Source organism: Pollicipes pollicipes, unplaced genomic scaffold, assembly GCF_011947565.3.
Source record: "Pollicipes pollicipes isolate AB1234 unplaced genomic scaffold, Ppol_2.1 Scaffold_4295;HRSCAF=5057_pilon_pilon_pilon, whole genome shotgun sequence".
NCBI lineage: Eukaryota > Metazoa > Arthropoda > Thecostraca > Pollicipedomorpha > Pollicipedidae > Pollicipes > Pollicipes pollicipes.
Window position 1 is genome coordinate 38,502,062 of NW_023596461.1, and position 18,664 is coordinate 38,520,725.

The following is an 18,664-nucleotide window of genomic DNA, read 5'->3' on the forward strand; positions in this document are numbered from 1 at the left end:
AGCAGTTCAAACTAGTGCTGAAGATCTGACCTCAGCTGTCATGCTTCCACCCACAGAGGAGATGTGCGCCAACAAAAAGGTTCCCTGCAAGTCCACCGAGTGCTGTGAGGACACCGACAGCGGCCCTATCTGCAAAGAACGTGAATGTTGAACGGACCAGATCTGCAAAGATGGTTGCACAACATCTATAGGTGTGGTGAGTGTTGAACGGACCATGCCTGCAAAAATGATGAGCATTGAGCGGACCATATCTGCAGAGATGGTGAATCTTAAGCAGGCCATATCTGCCAGATATGGTGAGTCTTGAGTGGACCATATCTGCAGAGATGGTGAGTCTTCAGTGGACCATATTTGCAGGGATGGTGAGTCTTCAGTGGACCGTATTTGCAGAGATGGCGAACCTTGAGTGGACCATACCTGCAGAGATGGTGAGTCTCAGTGGACCATATTTGCAGGATGGCGAGTCTTTGGTGGACCGTATTTGCAGAGATGGCGAACCTTGAGTGGACCATAACTGCAGAGATGGTGAGTCTTCAGTGGACCATATTTTGCAGAGATGGCGAACCTTGAGTGGACCATACCTGCAGAGATGGTGAGTCTTCAGTGGACCATATTTGCAGGGATGGCGAGTCTTGAGTGGACCGTATTTGCAGAGATGGCGAACCTTGAGTGGGACCATACCTGCAGAGATGGTGAGGTCTTCAGTGGACCATATTTGCAGGGATGGTGAGTCTTCAGTGGACCGTATTTGCAGAGATGGCGAACCTTGAGTGGACCATACCTGCAGAGATGGTGAGTCTTCAGTGGACCATATTTGCAGGGATGGCGAGTCTTTGGTGGACCGTATTTGCAGAGATGGCGAACCTTGAGTGGACCATAACTGCAGAGATGGTGAGTCTTCAGTGGACCATATTTGCAGAGATGGCGAACCTTGAGTGGACCATACCTGCAGAGATGGTGAGTCTTCAGTGGACCATATTTGCAGAGATGGCGAACCTTGAGTGGACCATACCTGCAGAGATGGTGAGTCTTCAGTGGACCATATTTGCAGGGATGGTGAGTCTTCAGTGGACCATATTTGCAGAGATGGCGAACCTTGAGTGGACCATACCTGCAGAGATGGTGAGTCTTCAGTGGACCGTATTTGCAGGGATGGTGAGTATTGAGTGGACCACCTGCCGATGAAGCTGAATTATCCGACCAATGTCTCCGCATTGAATGGGCAGCTGAAAGTCAACGTTTTTTTTTGTTGTTTTTTTTCTACGCCGTTACCCAAGAACAGGTAACCAGGAGTGCCCCTCCCTCAATCCCAGCGACGCAGTAAACCGTACGTTAACACCAGAAAACATAAAATCAAGTGCGGCACTCCCAGCTAGGAAGATGAAATAAACGTTAAAAAAAACAGGAAGAGGCGGAGCAGACCCGAAGGAATTGTGTTATGTGATAGGTAGGGAAAAATCATAGATGAAAAGGCTTAAAGCAGTCATTAGCCAAAGTCAGCTAATGACGGCCCGCTATAACCGCCCAATAATCTACAACCACTCAATTTACCGTGTTAGTAAGGCCTATGCAGTCACACAAGCCGGGGGGGGGGGGCAATTACCTGGTCATTTTTGTGCTGGGCTTTGAGCTGGATGTCCAGGGAGTCCACCCAGCTAAGCAGAGCTTGTTGCTGGGAGAACTCCCGGATCCAGCACCGTGAATTTGGGTATATGTGAATGACTTTGTATCAGAAATTGATTATGAAACATGAAGGAGGTCAAATATGAAGTGTGCTGGATATGTACAGCACAAGGATGGCAAAGTCTTCAAATATGTTGGTTACGTTAATATGTGTTCACGAAATGCTTGCGGATAAGGTTCTTAACGATGGTTTTTGATACAGGGATATCAGCTATTGGAAAAATATGAAAATATGGAACCATAATGTCGTTCCACAGCTTAGGGCCAAGGCAAGATGCTGTAAATAGTCTATAATTCCGATAAGAGAAAGGTTGGTCTAAATGTTTTGCCCGCCTCATATCCATGTCATTGGATTCGTAGAGATTGGATTCGTAGAGATTCGTATTCATAATAATGATGTGGATTTGAAGTGATTAGGGATAGCAGCCAGAGAGTGTGACTGAACGGTAATGGGCAGTAATCAGGCAAGTGGCGTAAGTGATCGGGCGAGGGTCAGGCAGCCAACCCACGGCCACACCAGTATGTCCCTCTATTCAGGAGAGGGTGTGGCGAGGTTCGGCCCTGGCATGGTTTTCGCTGTTCCTGCACAGCAAGGTGCACAGCTTTGTCGAACGTAGATGAAACCGCGTGAAATCGATGCCCATATCCGCAGGTCGCAGTCTCCGTTTCTGAGACCAGGTTTCTTCCATGACACATCGAAGAGACCTGATCTCGATCCTGATCTCATCCGCGTGACCAGGCGTAGTCAGAGTGACGGCACCACGACCACGCGTGGCCTCATGGTGAACGGGAGATGAGAAGCGTGTAACCCGATGGCGTTTTTAACGTTATCGGTGTTGCGAACAGCCGGTGCTGCCATCAAACAAGTGCTTCTAATCTGCCCTTCCCGGCATGATCTTCGGAGACGATCTCGACCGATCCAGCCCAGCAGCATTGCTTACCAGCTATTCGCGGACGATCCAGACACGATGTCCTTGTCCCGAAAAAGCCAAGCCATTCCTGCAGCGGCCGGAGTGGGGCTTAATCCCGGCCGCCCTGCCGGGCCGGCGGGAGGACACGGCAGATGTTAATCGTCATGATGCACCAGCCCGTGCCGTCTGCAGTCCAGTCACGGGCGAGTCTCCAGCTGGTGGCAGACGTTGGTGCGGTCTCCACGCTGCACCACCCCGTGCCGTCCGCAGTCCAGTCACGGGCGAGTCTCCAGCTGGTGGCAGACGTTGGTGCGGTCTTCACGCTGCACCAGCCCGTGCCGTCCGCGGTCCAGTCACGGGCGGATCTCCAGCTGGTGGCAGACGTTGGTGCGGTCTTCACGCTGCACCAGCCCGTGCCATCCGCAGTCCAGTCACGGGCGAGTCTCCAGCTGGTGGCAGACGTTGGTGCGGTCTTCACGCTGCACCAGCCCGTGCCGTCCGCAGTCCAGTCACGGGCGGATCTCCAGCTGGCGGCAGTCCACGCCGCGTGACGGCCAACCTTTGTCACCGAACCGCAATCATCTACCCCCTTATCCACCATTCAGCTCATATGCCCCGGACCTCCGGCCTCGGTGTCATAAAATCCGTTGCCTTGAGATGCGAAAAGCCTGCTGGCCGACTGAGTTCGGGCCGACCGAGACTGTCATCCCTGCATCGCGGACACGCTCTTCCTGCCACACGATATGTGATCAGATGCTGAGAAGTGCAGGAGTTGAAACCCGGTTCTAGCACTGACGGCTCCAAATTAACAGCATGATGCTCGCACAGTCAAGTGCTCATAATTATCTATACAGGGCATGAGGCATTGGTGCGTTTTTGCTGCGAATTCACAGATGTGGCACATTCGCACATCGAAGATGGGAAATTGTCTCAAAGTGCATCGATAAGAATGATTCCTGCCTGCTCACGGCAGACCACCAAGCTCAGGTTGTCTTTCTTACTCATGGCTTAGGACTTCAAGCAGGCTGTTAGGCAAATCATGTCAACATTTTGCTGTTGGAATGGGTGTTGCCTTTTGTGCACATGTAGGCAATCTTATTTGATAACAAAATTTCAGTGGTACGGCGCGGGTCCTGACTGGCTAAAGAGATATTTGAGTGGTCGGAGACAGGTGGTGCGTGGAGAGCAGACGACCCCACCGGTAACCCGCGGAGTTCCGCAGATATCCATAGTCGGTCCGCTCTTATTGTGGAGAGCAGACGACCCCACCGTGGAGATGTAGCGTGGAGAGCAGACGACCCCACCGGTAACCCACGGAGTTCCGCAGATATCCATAGTCGGTCCGCGCTTATTTTGGAGAGCAGACGACCCCACCGGTAACCCACGAAGTTCCGCAGATATCCATAGTCGGTCCGCTCTTATTGTGGAGAGCAGACGACCCCACCGTGGAGATGAAGCGTGGAGAGCAGACGACCCCACCGGTAACCCACGGAGTTCCGCAGATATCCATAGTCGGTCCGCTCTTATTCACCCTAGTCACAAACGGCCTTCTCAGTCACCTGTCACATGGACACGTCATCTCCAAGCATTCTCACTCTTCTTATCTCATCATCATCTCATCATCATTGGCACTCATCATCTCACTCATCTCTAAGCCTCGAAGCACTAAAACATCGTCTGAAAGCATCAATTTGGGAACTTCAGGCTTGGTTCTTTGCAACCTCACTAAAAGTGAACAGGGACAAAACCGACTTCGTTTTTATGTGTTCAGAACATGATTTAAAGAAAAACTGTGATTGATTTTTACTTTACGATAGATGGAGAGTCTACTTTGCCTTTACAGCGCATCAAATTTATCGGTGTGACCACCGACTCGACGCTTTCGAGGGAAGCGAATGTCAACAGAGTCGCACAAACTGCAACGGAACTCGAATAACCCTGAACCGAATCAGGCATTACTTTACACCTGATGTTCTCAAAATGATTATGGAATCCTACGTGTTTCAGATATATCTCATTGCTTATGCGTATGGGGTGGCGCGATCAAGTGCTAGGAGCCAAAAGTTACAGGAACTGCAGCCAGGATTGTCTCTGGCATGAAATGCAGCCAACATATCACACCGACTCTGAAATCTCTAGGCTGGCCCCAGATTGATGACTTAGTGGAGGAGAGGGGCGTGTTGAAAGTATTCAAAGCCCTAAGATGCAAAGAATCGCCCCAGGCTGACCAATCTCTTTTTAAGCCAAGTTCCTCGCTTTCACCGAGGGAGACGCTCTCCCGCAGGCCACTGTCTCTTCACCCACCTAGGAGCCGTTTGGAAGCCACCAAGCGAGCCTTTCCCTAACGTGCCGCGGTAACTTGGACCGGCCTGCCTCCGACCACCACTAGGTCTTCACCCCTGACTCCTGAGGGATTAAAAACTCGCATTTCAAATGCAAATGTTAGGTCATGCGCCTTAGCAGTAATACAGTGCTGATCACCGGTGTGATTGTAGTCATATGAATGCGCGTTTGTGATCTCCGCAAGTCAACACGGACCACATGTACTTACAATTTATTTGCATTCATCTTTGTGTGTGTATGCTGGGTTTGGCATATTTTGTTGTCAGTTTGAAACATTTGTTGGGCACATCGTTCGACTTCGTACGTATTTACAGCATTGTATTTTATCTTATCGTATTTGTATTTGTTGGACCAGATTTTATCGCGTCGTTCTTTACAGCATCAATTTGTAGTCTAGTTCGTCTTTTTCGTAAGTTCGTCGTATTTTGCAGCATACTTCTAAGTGCTGTATTTTACAGGTTGTTTTATTATGTGTTGCCACGAGCGCGTGAGTGATGTAACGAACTGAACCTAACGAACATTTTAACTAGTCGGATACCTGAAACGCCACTTCGTGGGTGGTATTCGAGTAAACAGATACGAACACAAATAAAAACACAACTCTGTATCCCAAACTCACCAGCTGTTTTATTCGCATGTTTTCAGGTAAGACAATGCTGATCTCAACCATAATACAATCCGGCTCTCAGGAACGTGCGCCAGACCGGCGTCAATTGGCGGTCAGCCCACCTGAACTGGGCCGGGACGTACGCCAGACCAATGCCATTTGGTAATCAGCCCACCTGAACTGGGCCGGGACCTACGCCAGACCAATGTCATTTGGTAATCAGCTCACCTGAGCTGGGCTGGGAAGTGCGCCAGACAAATTTCAGGTGGTGTTCGCACCGGATATGCATCGACACAGCTATGGTGGTTCCGTAAGACAATGATTCAGTTCATCCGCGAAATGATCTCTGGATGTTTCAGAACCCTTGAACTCCAATCACCACAGGACCCTGTGCAGTTCATAGCCCCCCGTAGCAAAGCGTCGCATGGCTTTGAGAATCGTATGGGCTGGTTATATTCCGTTCGCCTATCGCATTGCTCGCGGGCATCAGGAAGGCTCATTCCATGTGCTGGCTGCTGTGTGCGGTTTCGTCTCGCGGCTAGAGAGGTCGTGTGACCCGTAGCACTGCGTCTCCACTGCGAGAACGGGCGTCGCTAACGAGACCCGCTGACCCCTCGCACACGTGCCGTCCTGCGGGGACATGTCCTGTCCGCGAGGAACCAACTGCTGCACTCAAGGTGGCGCGCTGATGAGCGTTCTCAACACGTGCGGGATCCGCAACTGTGCGGCAGGCTTCAGCTGCGAGGACACACCCTCTGTGCGAGATCCGCAACTGTGCAGCCGGCTTCAGCTGCGAGGACACACCCTCCGAGCGAGATCCGCAACTGTGCAGCAGGCTTCAGCTGCGAGGACACGCCCGCTGGAGCCCTCTATCGGCGGGGACCTCGTAAGTGTGCACACCCGGTTGATGGCAGGCTGGTACGGGCGCTTTCGGTACCGAGTGCGATGTTCTTGGCACGGCGATGCATTGTGCGAGGAGAGGAGAGATGGGCGCTCTGAGACGGAGGCTCGGCAGCTACTGTTTGACGTTCAACACGGGCGACACTTTCTCGTGATGCTGTCACTTAGACTACACCCTGGCGCCCAGATGACCAGATTATTGCCTCCATGTGTCTGGGAAGAGACCAGCTCTCAGAACCGGAAATTTCGACCTGCGCCTATAGTTCGTGATAGCCACACTACACCTGATTAACTCCCATCTCCGTCTGCCTGCAGCGCCTTCCAGCTGCGCCAACAAGTTCTGTCCGAAGAACTCCAAATGCCAAGAGACTGGATCGAAGGGAGCTCGCTGGGTCACAGTCATACAGTGCGTGGATGCATGGGTTCCATCCGGCTGTGCATCCTGTCGCTGCTGCTGCCACCGTCACAGCACGTTCGCTCTCTTCTCGACGCTACGGTTGTCCGTGCGGATGCTGGGTAACTATCGTAAGGTGGGAAGGCTTAATTCATTAACGAATGTACCAATTATGGTCCGTGACTCATCTCGGAATTCACTACCCAACGCAGCTTTTTGGGATGAAAGTGTCATGTAAATAGGCGTGACGTAAAACGCAAACCAGCACCTTGCCTGTTGGGCTGTTGTTCATCACCTCTCTTTCTTAAAAATATATAGAAGGAAATTAATGACGTTTTTTGCGAGTGAGCAAAATTTTTGTTCACCAAGTGTCCGTCCACGCACAACAGAGCGAACCCACGTACCTGTGCACAAATGCTGTAGTGTCCCGTAAATTCACGTGAGACAAATGTTCACGGTCAATGTCGTCGTACTGCAGTATACCAAAGACCGACGCACATTGATTTAACTCATGTTTGACGCCAACATGTTGGTTCTGTCTGATCCTGTCTATGGGGGTTGAATGAAGGTGCCAACTATATTATCCTATGAAAGGGACTGTTTCACATCTACATGGCGTTTTGAACCGAAAAAAGGCATTTGCAATATCATTTTCTGTAATTAACACTTGCCCAGTTTTTAACACCTCAAATCCGCTTGTTTCAGGCCCAGACGAACTTGTGCAGGCTGTTTTGTGCCGTCCAATTTAGAGTGCCTTCAGCCGTCACACACATAGCGCCATCCCAAGGGTCGGGTTGTGCTCAAGGTCAAGCAAAATATGGCCATTGAAATATTTGTGTCTGGAGCACGTGAACATGAGTCATCCCACTGGCAGACGGCAGCTGTCAGACGACAATGACGCTGAAATTAGAATAACGTAAGAAAAGTGCCGTAGCCGAGGATGAAAATGCAAGGAAATGCATGGCAACACGGAAGTAGTATACAAAAGCGTACGAGAAACACACGTGTAATGTCCCAAGAGGTTTCATTGCGTAATGAAATTATAACGTAATGAAGACAAAATTTATGTGATAGCAAAGAAGCGTTCATTTAAGTAGCCTTTTGTACTTCCAAGTATGCCAGTTGCTACAAGTGAGCTTTTCCATAATATCTGGCGCCCTCTTCAACATATTAACATGCAGAACACTCCCTTGAACAAGCAGCCATCGAAATTGAGAGGGCTTTTGTCCATTGACAGCACTGATTTTGCATTTGATAACGACGTGCCTTCGCTCCATCAAACAACCAAAACCATTGCGCATTCTCTTCTGCTAACGCTTGCTTTTCACCGACCGCAAAACGTTGGAGCTACTGGGGAGGGAAAATAATGTGATATCTATTTGCGTTATTGGATGGTATGAATACTGCTGTAGCATTACAACACTCATGCCCCCTGGCATTAACCGTTCATTGACTTGACATGAAGAGTGACCCGACAAGAAGCTAACCCGGATCAATCTATGTAAACTACACCCGACAAGAAGCAAACTATGCCGGGTCGAGTGCTTAAAAAAGGTGTGACGTATACATCAGCAAAATCACTGACTTCCTGCCGATGACCTGACGTAGAACCAAAACCAGCGACGCAATGCAATAATGTAGGAGAACGCAGAGACAAGCAAGAACAAAAACCTGCTTGTTTTCCTTTGGCATATCGACTGCCCATTATTACAATAGATTACAGGCAGGACAACAGGAGTGTGCATAGGTTCTGCCCATACCACACGCTGGCCTGGTAACGTTATATATGTGTAATCTGAGAGCATTAACCCTGCAATTCAGTGGTGGGAAGCCACTACATCAAAAAGCAGATTCTAAGACTGATGACATATTTAGAAGACTTAAGCAGCTTTTCGTCTTTTCAATTACTTCTAAAATCAAGAATTTGAAGAGCCGTTCTTTGACCGTAACGTGAAACGCTATCAACCAATGCCACAACCTGTTTCACAATAGTATACCGTCTCGGTCCATTTGTGATTCACTGCAGTTTTAGGTAATGTAGTTAATAGTGATGTACTGTTCGTGATGTGCTATTGGTAATGTACTTTAAGTGATGTACCGTAGTATGGATGATTTACTCATCGTTATTTAATCACGCTATCTGTCAGCCAAGAAAATTTACATAGAACGTCACGGACCCAAATAAGATTTGTATGCCTATCCTGTTCATGCCATTCCACAGAGAAAATAAATTGCACGAAGGTGCCTTTCAGCCGAATTGTCAACATCATTGATTTCAGTAAGCCATGCGCAAAGGCTTTATGATCTGCCGATTTTCCGTTACCAAAGCTTTGTTGGCCAATAAATAGGTTTGCATGCATTAGGTGTTCGTTTCAACAAAAGGTATCGATTTTCTGATATTGATGTCATTATGACATAGTTTTTCCTGGTGTTTCCTGCCGTTACGTTACTTTGAAGCCAAAAGTATGCCGTTTTTCTTTTTTAGAAACCTGGAACTAATGGTCATGCACTGCTTTATCTCCCAAACTTCTGTCTTTGCACTTAAGTTCATAAGTCAATAGGCATTTAAGGCTGTGCATTTGCTATGTACACATGATGAATTAAACAAAGGTGATGAGATGTTTGCATTAACATGTGCCACGGAGGGCCCGTTGGAATGGCACACACTGGAGGAGTGAAGACAATTCCGTCCCGCCTTCCTAATTCATATATGCCTAGTGATACCAGGGTAACAGTTCTGGATAATGGCCATGATGGCGACCGAGCATGGGTGTACTTTACTGTTAATTGGGATATATCTGCTTACTCAACATCTGATCAAGTGTAAAATAGTGATTGCGTAGAAGGTGCTGACTGAGACATACCATTTGCATGGCGGGCATTTGGGGAGGCTCGGTTTCTGATACCGAGTTATGGCAGACGTTAGGCAAGTGATCTACGATCGAATCAGCTAAAGGGTCCAGCATCTGCTGGAGAATCCCTGTTGTCAGGAATCAGGGCCGTGAATGCTCCAACTTCAAGAGTTCCACCTCCTTAATGTCAGAAAATAATCAACAATGAGCCGTGCCATTCGCGACGCTTGCGCATTGCAGCATCTTGACGTTTCTTCAGGACGTTTTCTGACGTCTTTTTTTCAAAACCCGTGTTAGATTTTGGCAGGCAGAACAGCTTACAGCTTGAAGCCAGCTGCGCAGTACGAACGAATGTACCGTCCACAAATCACCTGGCAACTCCGTGTCTCGCCACCTGGCAACTCCGTGGCAACTCCGTGTCTCGCCACCTGGCAACTCCGTGGCAACTCCGTGTCTCGCCACCGTCCTGCGACCCACAGAGGCAAATGCATGCAAATGCCAAATGTAAATGCATGCAAATGCATGACATGTCATGAGTTAGCAAATGCATGGCATAACATGAAGAGCTATCGCATGCACAACGCTCACAAGACTAAAGCAAGGGAGGTGGAGTCACTAAAACTCTACAGGCTTTTGGGGGAATTCACTGCAGCCCAGGCGAAACACAAAAGTGTTCGGTTTATCGAAGTACTTCGTCGCAACCACCAGATACGCTACATGCTGTCAGAAAGCAAATCCAGTCGAATGTATATTCAATTAAAATTGCGGGTGATCCTCGCTTCGTGACGTGCTGACGTCGTAGCTCTTTCCCCTCATCTGGCAACAATTGGGAGCGTTCCAAACTATTGAGTTTCGCTGTCTTTGAAATGATGCCGTGGAATCGGACGCCCAAACGAGGCGGCGCGGCCTTCCGCCCTGGGCCGGCCAGGAGGTGCCGGTTGGCAGCGCCGAGCGGATGCCGGACGGTGGCGGGCCTTGTGCGCATGACCTAGGTGGGGCGGTGCCCGGCGCAGGGCGGCCGTCCGGGCTCGCACCGGACGCGTCTGGAAGGGTAGCGCCGCGAGCAGCGCGCAGTCCTTCGCCGGTCGCAAGCGTGAGGCTGTGTGCGGGGTCGTCAGGTCAGTGTGCGTGCGGGTATGCCGGGCTAGGGAGGTCATCAAAGGGGGAGGTCTCCCTGTACCTGTATAAAGGAATGTAGCGCTGGCGAATTGTCGTGTTTCCTCCCAGCGTGGAAACCGCGTACAGAGTCGTTCGTGCCGTCACAAGACTAGTCCTACGGACGGGATGTCCCGGAACTTAGTGATATTTATGAGCTCACAGTGAACCATTCAGTGATTGGTGAATGGTGAGCTCAGAATGAGAAAATGGACAGAGTCCGCCAAAACGCGCCGTGTGGCCTCCGTCCCATTCTGGAGGAGTTCGGTGAGACGTCTGGCAGAGATCGCGATACTCCGTCTGCGGCAGTGTCACGCTGATGAAGCGCTGGAAGGACGGCGAGCAGAAACCAACAGCAGCAACGGCAGCTGGCACTCTCCCACGGGGCCGGGCGGCTGCAGCTGTTGAAGACATGTCTGATCGTCGGGCACCAAGCACAAACGTGTAAATTGAAGCGTAAATGTCCTAAGGCTGGTTGTGGTCGCCTTCATCGCCAGCTGCTCCACTGCGCCTCAGAACCCGGCTCTGACGCGCCCACCGCTGACACCGAGACGCCATGTTCGAACCTCCACAAGTGGGCGTGGCGTTGGCCACCGAGGTGGGCGTGGCGCTGACCGCCAGTAGAGCTCAGGTGCTTCTGCAGGTGAAGCCCGTGTCTGTTCACGGGCCCGGCGGACTTTACTGTGCTCATGCCCGCCTAGACTTGGGAAATCAGGGATATCTCGTGACATACAACCTGGTATGCCAGCTGGGGTTGAGTCCCCTACAGCCGCCGCAGACGTCCGCAGGTAGCCGCGCGGCGTCGCTGCCTTCATGCCGACTCCAGTTGGGAGTCCAGTCGCCAGTGTCGACCGGGCGTTCCGACGCGGTCGCCGCTCCGATCACCCCTACCCTGAATGTACCGGAACAGGCTGTGCATTGGTGCAGAACATGGGACGGGTTTGAAAAGGCCGGGCGAAAAGCTGAAGTGGCGAACGCGGGACTGGGAAACGCCGGGCTGGAAAACCTGGCGGACCTCAGCTTGTCCAAAGACACGTCACAAGGCGTCGATATGCTGCGCGGTACTGACGTGCGTGAGTCAGTCGTACCGCGATAAGTCCGGAGGGCCCGGTATGAAGCCCATGGGTGGTGCGCACGCGACGGTTAAATTGCCACCACGTGCTGTCGACCGTGCACCATGACGACGTGCTGCACGTGGACGCCGTCCGTGCTCCTCGTGACAACGCCCCGTGCGGGCAGGTGGACCGACTCTGGGTGCCTGAGTCGCTGGGGACTTAGCACATCGCTCCGCCGAGAATGGCCCCACGGGATGAGCTGCCGCTCAAGATGCGGGAGGCCAGCATGAAGCTGAGAAGCGGGCGCTATCAGACCGGCTTGCTGTGGGAGTGGCGAGACCTGGAGCTCTCTGTCTGCCGTGCGGCTGCCCCCACACCCCGGTACCACACCGAGCGCAGGCTGGACCAGCACAAACCGCAGGCGCGCGCGGGCAGGGACGCCGACGAGAGACCACCCGGGAGGTCACACATGAAGGCCACCCGGGGGTCGTGGCTGTAAAGTACAAGGCTCGCGCGCACCTGTGGTGGCTAGGCATTGATGATGTCATCGGGGTGATGTTGCGAAGCTGTCAGCCGTGCCAGCTCGGCCGGCTGCAGGCATCTCCGGCGTCTGAGGGCCCCGGGCCATACCAGATGCACTCTGGGATCGCCTTCACATGGACCATGCTGGGCCGGTCGACGGGGTCATGATCCTGGTTATGGTGGACGCCTGCTCCGAGTGGATGTGAGCGTATCCGACGAGCTCGTCTAGTGCTAAAGCGACGACCGAAAGGCTGCGGATGGCCTGTGCTGAGCATGGAATGCCTCGCCTGGCGGTTAGTGGTGGCGCCGTGATATTACCTGTGATGCACTCCGTCGGTGTTTTACCTGCAATGACCCACAGCCTGTGTTTTCCTCGCCCCTGCACCCAAAGTCCAAAGGCCAATGGGAGAAGGCAGTGCAAGTGGGAGACGCGCCTGAGTCGGGTGCTGCCCCAGTACCGTACGCCTCCCCCACTTGGCCACCGGTGTCTCACCCGCCGTGCTGCTCTACGGCCCGCGCTGCCCTGTCATGGCTACAGCCGGCCGCGCCCTGTTTGGCCGCGTCCGCGCCAAACAAGAGCGACAGCCGCTGGCTAGCAGTCAGCACTCGGCTCCTGCTCGTCAGCTCCAGCCAGCCGGGCGACCTCTAGTATCATTCCGCTGTCGACCGCCGGCCGTGACAGCCAGCGACGGTGGTCGCCGTCTCCGGCCGGCCGTGGGATGTCGGTCGCCGTGTCCGGCCGTCCGTGAGATGTCAGTCGTCGTCTCCAGCCGTCAGCAGCATCTCCGTCTGCCGAACGGTTGTGGGCTCCGTCGGCATGACTGTCACCTGCGGGCTCGGCCACCTGACATCCCACCTGCGCGCTCGGCCACCTGGCAACCTGCCTGCGGGCTCGGCCACCTGACAACCCGCCGGTCGACGGTGGATGTCCGCGCTCCCGGCGGCGAAGCCCTCCGGCTCCGGCTCTCCTGACATGCTCCGGCTCTCCTGACATGCGGTCAAGCTCCTTTGTTGCGTTCCTATGCATGGTGCCTCCTGCGGCCCGCGTCGGTCGGGTCGTGAGCTTCGGGTGCCTCCTCGACTTCAGCGATATTGTTTCCCACTGGAGCAGCCGTTCTGTGGAGTCGTGTGTTTCGCTCACACCCGTCCAATGTGCAAATGGCTGGCCAATGTGTACGTTTTTGTGGTGGTGGCTTTCTCCGTGGAGGTATGATCGTATGTTGATGTGCCGTCAACGTTCAGTTTGACAACCGGGTGTCATCATTTTGCCAAAATTGTATGGAAATTACCACGACGCACCGCCATAGCCCGACCGTGGTGCGTAGGACGGCTCCTGAACGCACTAATCCACTGCTGATAAGAGCATTGCCAGCACTGAGCTCCCAGTTGTGACAGTCCGAGCATTGCCAGCACTGAGCTCCCAGTTGTGACAGTCCGAGCATTGCCAGCACTGAGCTCCCAGTTGTGGTAGTCCGAGCATTGCCAGCACTGAGCTCCCAGTTGTGGCAGTCCGAGCATTGCCAGCACTGAGCTCCCAGTTGTGACAGTCCGAGCATTGCCAGCACTGAGCTCCCAGTTGTGACAGTCCGAGCATTGCCAGCACTGAGCTCCCAGTTGTGACAGTCCGAGTCCCAACGGTGCTGCCTTCGACCACGCCTGAAATCCCAGATCCCGATGACCAAAAATGGAGAATGCAGTCTGCTGTGGCCGCCTTCTCGCGGCAGATTGCTCTTGAGACTAGGAGCCACAGGAAGCTTAGAGTAGTATTTAGAATAATCGCTTGGGGTGCGTCTGTCCTTCTGTTTGGCCGTCCCATTCCGCATTGCGTCGTGCCCGGGCCTAGCGGCGGGTCGTTGAATGATAAAAATCGGACACGATTCGCGTGCGCACGGCACAGCGTGCAGGGTCAAGTTTAGTGGGTATGTGACCGGCGGGCAGCGCGCGGCAAGTACTGCAAGGTGCAGTTTTGGCACACGCCTTCGCACGTCCGGCGGGAAAATGTGCACCGCGCAAAACGATTAAGCGGCCGTTCGAAACCGTACTGAACCTCGGTGACCTCGGTTCAGAGTTACGAGAAATTGCCACGGCTTGGTAGTGAACTCAACGATGCTGTGATTGGGCTTTACGACGCACCCAGCTGCTGAGGCTACGTGGCTTCGCCTGCCTCTCACCCTGGCAGAAAGTGGGGGGGGGGGGGGGGGGGGAGTGAGGGAGCTTAGTGAGGAAATGCGAGGTGCTGGATGTGCGGCTCTCCGCGACAGGCCTCACGAGCACTGACGCAGTTATGATGAATTTGCCCGGTATTCGTCGCTTTTCACATGTTGCACCATATCTCGGCAGCCAGAGCGGGTGCAGGTGACAGCGGGTGCCTACAGGTGACGGAACAGATCCAATCCAATAGATGGTTCGCATCCGGGTTTTTTTGCGAGAACAAGGTGGCCAAATGCCGGCCCAAGCGTCGTAACTGATTTCTAGACAGAACGATTTTCAAGCGAAGGTTTGGCGCCAATGGAAAGGTCTCCAGCTTGGCTAGTGAAGCACCCTATAGTCGCGATGCGACCCGCGCCTGTCGCGTGGTTTGTGCTAGAAGGTCCGTTTTTAGGCCCGGACGGATACGTTAAGTAATATTTGGCATACGGAGGGCACTCGTGGGAATACAATGCTATAGATAATTATTTTCGCCAAACTAGGTACAATGGGAAACGACGCAGAAGTGGATATTTGACCTACTACGAATTGACGACAAGGCACCTTGAATAAGATCAAAATTTCAGGGCCGAGGCGTTGCGGCAGTGGTGAAGAAGTTCGATGACGATAGCACGGACAACGTAGCTGACTTCACATTCCGATAAGCAAAGGAAGCATCAGTTGAGACCAGCTGAGATCTGCAATCAGGTCGTTGTTTGAGTTTCAGTTGTTGTTTTGTTGTTTTTTTTTTTTTTACTTGGGGCGTGCTGGTGAGCCGTACCATGGAAGATCAAACCATGTTGTCTAAGCATTCAAGTGCAAGCAACCGGCACTGCATGGGTGTCTTCCTCACTTCTGGCATGTTTGTGACCATCGTAAATGTCTCTTAAGTAATTTATACATCACCATATAAAAATGTGGTCTAAATTATCTAACGCAGTTGGTTTTTGTCGCGGTACACTTCGCGGCGGAGGTTGGATGCTTTTGATGATCTTGATGCTCTTGAGATGGTTTTGTTAAAAGCCAAAGGAAGTGTTCCACATTTGTGTGGTGTTTTGAGCTGAAATAGCTATTTTGAAAATCATTCGATGCAGATCACAACCATGTTCTTTCAAAGACCCAAAATTCCCAGCTTCTGAGCTACAAGCCTGTGAAGATGCGTAAACTAACGTATGCAGACTATTCTAAGGTCTATTCTTAGGCATTTATGATGCCATAACAATGTCATTCAAATCCTGCCATTCAATTGGCCATGCGGTGGTCAAGGCCAGGAAAAATGTAGTCGTCGAGTTGTTTAGATTTGGCACTCGTGAGCAAGATTCCCATGTATGGTTGTCATCCATAAGCTTTCAATCGATGTTGTGCAAGGAACGGTGACGCAACTAAACAATGATGTATTGAGCAGCATAGAAGCTAAACCCACAAAAACTGTGTTGTCTGGAGCAGTCTTTTCCACTTACAAGAATTCCAATAGTTAAAGTGAGCTTTTTCGTCGCATCTGATGCTTGCTGCCTTATCTTCAAATGTGGAGCATTCCCTTTAACAGAAACTGATGTTTGCCTTTGACAGTACTTCTGCCGAGGGTGGTCTCGTCAACCCCTGCACGCAAAAATATGTCATCAAGGTCCATTTAGACGAAAGGCTGTGACCAGTTCGACGAAATTTGTGAGCATCGTGACGACCGATCACCGCACCGGAGACGTGGCGTGCGGGGATGGCTCTGGGCCCACCGCCCACTGCGGACGAGGTGTCAGCTGTCAGCTGGCAGGAACATTGAGACCTCAGTTACGTCCTCCCGAACTGCAACAGTGCTGCTCTCCACCATTGAGACCTCAGTTACGTCCTCCCGAACTGCAACAGTGCTGCTCTCCACCATTGAGACCTCAGTTACGTCCTCCCGAACTGCAACAGTGCTGCTCTCCACCATTGAGACCTCAGTTACGTCCTCCCGAACTGCAACAGTGCTGCTCTCCACCATTGAGACCTCAGTTACGTCCTCCCGAACTGCAACAGTGCTGCTCTCCACCACGTCCCGAACCTCAGATCCTGGTGACCACCAGCGGGGAATGCGGTCGGCTGTGGTCACTTCCTCGCGGCAAGCTGTGCTCAAAGCCAAGAGTCACAGAAAGCTCCCGTAAGCACCCCGTATTATTCTAAGTAAGCACCGCCGCGGCGCCAGGAAGCACTACGTCTCATCCGTTCCCCCGGGCGACCATCGTGCAGGTCACGGCCACGACTCAGCACCGACGCCGCTGATCCTGTGCCTCGCCTTCATCCTCCCTTCCCACCTCCTCCGACTTCGCCCTGCCTCCCCCGACCGCGGTTCATTCTCCGGCACTGGGGTGACGACCCCGCCCCGCAGCCACCTTCCGCACGAAGCACCGAACATTCCTCGGTCGGTAGGCGGTATATGGGCTGCCATGGCAGATTATCCCCCACACCTGCATTACATCCGCAATCCGTTGCACAGTCACAGACACTGGCAGGCGAAACGGCGTGGGGCGCGCTACGCGTGGCTTTAACTAGGCGCTACCTACGGCTATAAAGAACGTGCGTTTGGTATTTAGACGAGATCTCAACAGTGTTCCAATAGACGATCATGCGCTACTGCTCGGTTTCATCTCATGGCAGTTGGATGAATATTAAAATACAGCCAGTAACCACATCAGATGAAAGTGTTCTGCCCTGCGGGATCAAGCCCGCTTCTAGTAGCCACTGATGCGGTGTTGCCTGCGGAGCGGTGGCCGGGGCCGGATCGCGGCTTTCGCGGCGAAGCAGCCAAGGGAGCACAACGCTGCAGTCTTCGGCTTGTGCACGTAGTCATCGTCAACGGTTTCGTTGACTGAGGGGAATGTCCCGCCGCTGGTAGGCGGTATCAGGTGCAGATTAAGGCCTACGTATTTGCTTGCTATCTATTGTCTTCAGTTCACCTCCTTGTTTGGCTAGTAGTAACTAACAACACGTGAACGTATACCAATTTTGAAGTCTCCGGTGAAGATAGTCATCTCGCAAGCATTGATCAGTTTCGGACATTTCTATGGAAATAAGCATAGGAAAAAATCACTCCTAAATGTTTCCCTTTACTCTTTTTGCCGCCTATTAGATAGCAGATAACCTAACCTTTACGGCGATATCCTTCTTAAGCTCCGACGTAACTAGTAGGCCACACAAACCCGATCGAATAGTAGTCTTGACAATGTAGGCTCGCTTCGCCCCGATTCGCCATTTTTCATAACGTGGACTGATGATTCGCATGAACCACAACCGTGGGTGGTGTCCATGCGAAACCTCCCTCCTGTTTCCAAATCGATAAAGACAGAAATTATCAGAAAATACCAGAGGATTGGTCTTTGACTCCTGCGATTTGTGATAATTCTATGTTCTCAAGTCAATAATTTGTCATATTATGCCAATTAATAGATCATATTTTCCCAAAAATCGACGTTTTTCACCTTATCTCGCTCGTATGTACACGACCCTGTCTTATAGCGAGGCATGTATGACGTATGTATAGGCATGTATAGGCACGTATGACACGGAACCATCACAGGCGTGTTTCTTGCTCAATTTTAAGTATAGCAGCGCAGAGTTTTATGCGTTATGACCATACATTTATGATGCATGGATCCGTTAATGTAATAATATTGAGCCGTCGGCGCGTTTCGTGGCATCTTTGGTTGTCGTCCGCCGCCTGTGCAGCGGCCTATGTATCCCGTGTGCATGTATCCACCGCCCGGACGTGTGTGTGTGTGTGTGTGTGTGTGTGTGTGTGTGTGTGTGTGTGTGTGTGTGTGTGTGTGTGTGTGTGTGTGTGTGTGTGTGTGTGTGTGTGTGTGTGTGTGTGTGTGTGTGTGTGTGTGTGTGTGTGTGTGTGTGTGTATATCGCCGCGCAGTGTTCTTGAAAAACTACCGCTGCTTCGAAATGAGAAAAACTTGGGACACGTTTATGGTGTCAAGACACGTGCACTGTATGTTTCATAGACTACTGAAAATTTAGGCACGATTGCACAACATTTCGGAGAGCTATTCTCAAAAAACTAAAGGGGGGTAGCATC

General features: G+C 51.9%; 1 protein-coding gene across 1 annotated transcript in view; it reads right to left on the reverse strand.

Annotated features, from left to right (window-relative positions):
* The window catches only part of LOC119097511 (neurogenic locus notch homolog protein 4), a gene marked incomplete in the record, with an annotated part of 165,174 nt that overhangs the window by 2,446 nt on the left and 144,064 nt on the right, over nt 1-18,664 (reverse strand).